This window comes from Echinops telfairi, unplaced genomic scaffold, assembly GCF_000313985.2.
Source record: "Echinops telfairi isolate 266 unplaced genomic scaffold, ASM31398v2 ScPeMD7_7465;HRSCAF=8503, whole genome shotgun sequence".
Taxonomy (NCBI): domain Eukaryota; kingdom Metazoa; phylum Chordata; class Mammalia; order Afrosoricida; family Tenrecidae; genus Echinops; species Echinops telfairi.
The window spans coordinates 1,972,149-1,979,179 of record NW_022111365.1 but is presented as its reverse complement, the minus strand read 5'-3'; positions in this window follow the sequence as shown (position 1 = coordinate 1,979,179).

The following is a 7,031-nucleotide window of genomic DNA, read 5'->3' as shown; positions in this document are numbered from 1 at the left end:
AGCAAATGTTTTGAGAATGATGAGGGCAATGAATGTACAAATGTGCTTTACACTATTGATGGATTGTGATAAGAGTTGTGTGAGCCCCTAATAAAATGATTTTAAAAAGAAAATTATATCCTAATGTTATTACATTAATTTCCTTTTGTAAAATTTCAGTTAATGACATTATCTTAAATGTATCTGCTTTATAATAGTCATTCCCCGTATCAAATTTTTCTATATAAAAATGTTCCTCAAATTATATATAATATAAGTCTATTATGTTACAACTGAAATCATTAAAAAAAGAAAGAAAACTATGCATCATGATACTCTCACCATGTTTATTCACTCTGTAAACTGAACAATTAACTATTTATATGAAGGGTGACGTGGCACCAAGATTGGAGAAAAGCTTACTAACAACTTGTGATTGGCAGATAACACATCTTTGTGTCTGAAAAAGAGGAGGACTTGAAGCACTTGCTGGTGAAGATCAAGAAATGCAGCACTCACTATGTGTTACAACGTAATGTAAAGAAAACCAAAATCCTTACAACTGGATATAAGACTGAAGTTTCAAAGATGTCATCTTCCTTGGATCCACCATCTGTGCTCATGGAAGCAGAGTAGTCAAGAAATTAAATGATACATTGAACTGGGCAAATCTGCTACACAAGGCCTCTTCTTAGTGTTGAAAAGCAAGGATGTTACTTTGAGGACTAAGGTGTACCTGATCCAAACCTTGATTTTTTTTTCAATATGCATGTGGAAGTTGGACATAAGGAAGACCAAAGAAGAATCAATGCATTTGAATTATTGGTGCTGGCAAAAACTATAGAAAGTATCAGACTGCCAAGAGAACAAGCAAATCTGTTTTGAAGAAGTAGAGCCAGAGTGCTCCTTAGAGTTAAGGATGGTGAGACTTCACGTTAGGTACTTTGGACATGTTATCAGAAGAAATCAGCCCTGGAAAAGGGTATCATGCTTGGCAAAGTAGAGGAGCAGGCAAAAAGAGGAGGATCCTCAACAAGTTAGGTTGCTTGTGTGGCTGTAATGTTGTGCTCAGCCAGCAATGATTGTGAGGCTGGCATGGGAAGTGGCGTTGTTTCCTTTTGCTGTATTTAGGATTGCTATGAGTCAGAGTCTATTTGATGGCACCTAACCAAAGCAAGACCATGCCACCCACTTGTGGTATTTCAGCGTTAGTAGTATGTAGAGACTAAGACAAAAATCATCCCCACAGATATATTTAAAAAAGAAGATAAAATCCAATACTGTATCATGATTAAAAGCTTGTAGGAAATGGACTAATAACAAATGGAAATTCCCTCAACCTAAAAAAGGACATCTACAAAAAGCTAATGGTAGCATACTGAGAGGTGAAAGAGAGCATGCTTTCCCCTTAACATCAGAGGCAAGATCAATATGTCCATCCTCATCACTTCTACTAAGCACTATACTGGAGATTCTAGCCAATGAAATTAGGCAAGAAAAAAATTTCAGAGGAGGAATAAGGAAAATGTGTCTTTATTCTCAATTATAGGACTATTAGCATCTTATTGCTATATATGATAGACTCTAAGTAAAATCTGATAAAACTAATCATTTAGTTCACGGAGTTCATAGGATAGATTAAGATTAACATTAAAAAGACAAATATTTCTCTCTGCACTACACTGCAATAAATAATCAGAAATTGAAATGTATGAACAAAACCAATTTTAAAACTTATCAACTACATATAACATTTAGGAATAAATTGGTAAAAAAAACATGCAAGGCTTTTACACAGAAAGTACAACGTATATCTGAAAGAAGTTAATAAATTCCTAAATAAATGAAAAGCTATACCTTTTTGTGGGTTAGAAAACTCAATATTGATAAGCTATACGATCTCCCCAAATGGACCTGTTGTACAACACAATCAAAGCTTTAACCTTTTTTATTATTGTAGTTTTGGTAAAAACTGATAAATCGATTCTACAATTAATATGAAAATACACAGGATCTAGAACACATAAACATTTTAGAAGAAAACAAATTGAAGGACTTAATATGAAAATACACAGGATCTAGAACACATAAACATTTTAGAAGAAAACAAATTGAAGGACTTAATAGCACTTAATTTAAAGCTATTAATACAAAGTGATAACAATCCAAATAGTGTAGTGTTAGCATCATCAGACAGATTGAAAAATAAACAGAATAGAGTCTAAAATACAATCACACAAATATGAGCAACCAACTTTCAGTAAGCTACAAGGAAATTCAGTGGAAAAAAGGATAAGCATTTCAACAAATTTTGTTGGAATAACAGAATGTTAATATGTAAAATTAAAAATAACAAGTTAGTCTCTGTTGTTAGATGCCATCCAGTTGCCTCTGCCCTTTAATGACCCTATGCACAACAAAACAAAACACTGCATGATCCTATGCTTGAGCCCATTGACGCAATCACTGTGTCAATCCTTCTCATTGAAGCCTTCCTCCTTTTCGCCACCCCTCCACTTTGCCAAACATGATGTCCTTCTCCAAGCACTGGTTCTCCTGACAATAAGTCCAAAGTATGTAAGACTACATCTGACCTTCCGTAGCGCTAACGAGCACTCTGACCTTACTTCTTCCAAATGTTTGTCCTTTCAGCCTTCAATGGTACTTTCAATATTCTTCTTCAGTACCACAATTCAAATGCATCTATTCTTCTAAGGTACTGTATTCCTTTTTCAATGTCCAATTTACACATACATATGATGCAGTGAAGAATACCATGGCATAGTGAGGTGCAGTTTAGTCCTGAGAGAAACATCCTTCCTCTGCAATACTCTAAAAAGGGCTTGTGCAGCAGCCTTGCCTGATGCAATATGTCTTTTGATCTTTTGATGGCTGCTTACATGAGCTTTAATTTTGGATCCAAGTAAGACAATATCCTTGACAGCTTCACACTTTTCTCCACTCATCATGATGCTATTTAGTGGTCGAATTGTGAGGATTTTGGTCTTCCTTACATTGAGTCTTAATCCATACAGAAGATTGCAATCCTTGATCTTCATCAACAAATGCTTCAATTCCTTCTCACTTTCAGTAAGCAAAACCATGTGCTATCAGCATACAGCAGGTTGTTAATAAGCCTTCCTCCAAATTATGACACTGAACTCTTTTCATATAATCCAGCCTCTCTGATGCTTTGCTCACATGTTGATTGAACAACTATGGTGAAAGGATACAACCTGGATGCACATCTTCCCTGGTTTTAATCCATGCAGTATTCCCTTGTTGTGCTTGTACAAATGGCTCTTGATCTCATGTCCAAGTTCCAAATGAGCATAAAGAAGTGCTGGAATCCCCATTCTTCTCAAGGTTATTCAGTCTATTATGGTCCTCCACACAGTCGAATGCCTTTGCATAGTTGAAGAAACACAAGTAAACATCTTTCTAGTATTCTCTGTTTTAAGAAAAGATCCATCTGACATCAGCAATGACATTGTTCCAAGTCCTCTTCTGAATCTGGCCTTAACTTCTGGCAGTTCCCTGTCAATGTGCTACTGTAGCCATTGTTGAATGAACTTAAGTAAAAATGTACTTGTGTGCAATATCAATGATATCCTGTGTTCTATAGTTTGAGTATTCTGTTGGGTCATCTTACTTTGGAACGGGCACAAATAGGGATCTCTTCCAGTCAGTTGGCCACATAGCTGTCTTTCAAATTTCCCAGATTAGACCAGTTGGTGCCTTCAGTGCTTCTTCATCTTCCTGAAACATTTCAATGGGCATTCCCTCAATTCTTGGAGCCTTGTTTTTAACTAATGCATTCAATACAGTCTGAAATTCTTCCTTCAGCATCACTGGTCCATGCTCACATGTTACCTCCTGAAATAGTGGACTTTCAATTAGTTCTTTCTGGTATTCTTTTCTGAGTATTCTTTTCATATTTTCTTAATGCTTCCTGCATCATTGAATATGTAGCCTATAGAATCTTTCTAAAACCAATCTATAACCCATATTATATATAAACATGAACTCAAAATAGGTCATATATAAAATATAAAAATTATAAAATTTTAGCACAAAACATAAAAGCAAATCTTTATGACCATGGGTTACACAGATTTCTTAATTGTGATCGCAAGGACACGATCCATATTAAAACAGATTTATAAATCTTATTAAAAGCATCTACTTCTGAAAGACACTTTTTTTGAAAGACACTCTTAAAAGAATAAAAAGGTAGTCCATAGACAAGGAGAAACACTTGTATATCATATATCTAATAATAGATTTGCACCCAGAATAAAGAACTCTAAAAATAAATATTAATATTAAAATTCCAATTAAAAAAATAAAGAATTGAACCAAATAAGATAACACAAATGGCAAAGGAGCACATGAAACACCACTCAACACCATTAGTTATTGTCATTGTTAGGTGCCATCATGTGGGTTCCAACTCATAACAATCCTCTGTGCAGCAGAATTAAATATTTGCTGGTCCTGTGCCATCCTCACCATTACTATGTTTGAGCCCAATGTTGCAGCCACTACTATGCCAATCTATATCATTTCATTACCTTCCATTGTACCAAGCATGGTGTATTTCTCCAGCGTCTGATCTGATCCAACAACATGCCCAAAGTACACAGAGAAAGCCTGGCCATCTTCCCTTCCCAGAAGCATTGTGTCTGTACTCCTTCCAAGACAGAATTGTTTGTTCTTCTGGAATCTCATGTACTTTGAATATTCTTAACCAGCTTCATGATTCAAATGCATCATTTCTTCTTCAGACTTTCTTACACAATGTTTAACTTTCACATGTATATGAGGTCATTGAGAATTCCATGGCTTCGGTCAGGTGCACCTTAACCTTAAAGTGACATATTTGCTCTTTAACACTTTAAAGAGGTCTTGTGCAGCAGATTTAATCAATGTAATACATTATTTGATTTCTTGACTTCTGTTTCCATGAGCATGAATTGTAGATACATTGACAATTTAAATATTTATCTATTGGTCCAGTTGTGAATATTTGCGTTTTCTTTATATTTGCATATTGAACTCTACAGTCCTTGATCTTAATTAGCAGGCACTTTTGCTTACTGAAAAATCTCAGGTAGTAAAGAGCACATAATCTGTTGGCTTCTTCATATAAATTTTTAGAAAATGGAAAGTATAATTTCATCTTTGGTTGCATGGAGCCCAGATTTGAGAAAATACAAGGAGAAGCCAAAGAGAAGAATTACATAGTGAGAAGAAAATAATCTTGGAAATTATGGATACTTTTATTATCTTGATTGTGGTGATGGCTTCATAGGTATACACATGTGTTAGGCTATAGAAGGAAAATGAGAGAGAGAAAAGGGGTGGTGGTATCAAGAAAATGGCTCATACCAGTGTAGAATGGGCAACGAACTGACAAAATACAAATGTCAAAACTTACCAAATTTTCCATTTGAAAAAGCTCTACAAGCTAAATCACTTTATAGCAAATTCAATTAAATTATCAGATAACAAATAATTTCAATTACTAAATTTCTTCTATAAATAGAAAAGAAAGCAACAATCACCCAATTATTTAACAAAAAGCTGATACCAACTTGAAGCCAAAACAGAATACGCTAAGATAGAAAGACAAAGGACAATGATTCCTTATACTAAGCTTTCGGGTAGATTCAATAACTTGACTGTAAGTCCTCTGCTGAAGATCCATTAAGGGCATTCAAGAACATTTCCTATATAGTTAGATTTACAAGGATCTCTAGATTCTACTATAGTTCCAGGGGGAGGGGCAGACCTTAGCTTCCCGAGCTACTTATGCTGTTCCACTCTTGGGGCTCATCAAGCAAGCAACTGTTCAGAGACAATTTAATTGTAACAAGCCCTTATGACTAAGTGGTCTTTTATTAGCCCAAATGGAGTCCAAAGCATGAGGAGGGGCCACATCCCCCCACCTCTCTTCCAGCCTTTCCCCATTAAAGTGAAATATGGCTTTAATATAATCACACCTGGGGAAAGTGCTCTCTTAGTCATTGATACCCACCATCCCCCATCCTCAGGGCTGGGTTTGGCAGCATTCTGAATGATCAGATTAGTCTTAAAGTCAATTGAAGCAGAGCATATTGAGAGCAAATTGCTAGCATTTATATGCTTTGGGGCTAGCTTCAGTCATAATTTAAGGGGAGGAAAGGAAAGAAACATAATATAAATCCCATAAAACTAAGTTTGAAATTTATTTATTCAAAGTATGTTTGGGGAAATTACAAGATAAATAGCTCTATCAAATCCAGGTCTTAATGACTCTTGGGCTTCAAAGCATGACAAAGGATACAATGGATACAAATGTGCTGGTCTCCTCTGTAGAAACTACCTGGAGTGGACTTGGAAGGACTGTCAATGAAGGAGAAGCTCAAGTTTGATTTCTGAAATAGAATAAGCCACCAAAAGACGAAAACAGAACTCATCCAGGCCATATAGGTCAGATAAAAAGTGTTTTCATCATCCTGAATAACTTCCAAACACCTCACACTTAGATATACCTACCTACCTGTGTCTACCCTAAGCGCTTTTAGAATGTGGAACCAGTTAATACACTCCAACCTAATCTATTATTATCTCTATTTTCAACCATGTCAGTAAAGGCTCAGAGCAGTTAAGAACTTCGGGAAAGTCTTATAATTCTTATCTCTTTTACTCAGAGTCTCTCTCTATGTTTGTATTATAGCAGTGGGTGGACAGAAGAATATCTTCTTTTGTTAGAATTTTCAGATTAATCTCCATAATCTGAAATTTTCTTTAAAAGTTTTAACCGCTTCTTGTTTTTTAAACAAGTCAGCAATATGGCCTGACTGAATCATTCAGTAGTTCTTGCCCTCAATCACAGATGATATGCATATTTGACATTTTTACATTCTTGGGGAAGCTTACCCATGGGTTCTTATCTTTATCCAAATATAACTTTATAGTTGAAAAGTTCTCTTACTCTGTAAATATATATATATATATGCATATATATATATACATATATATATTTTCCAGACAGGCAGATTCTTACT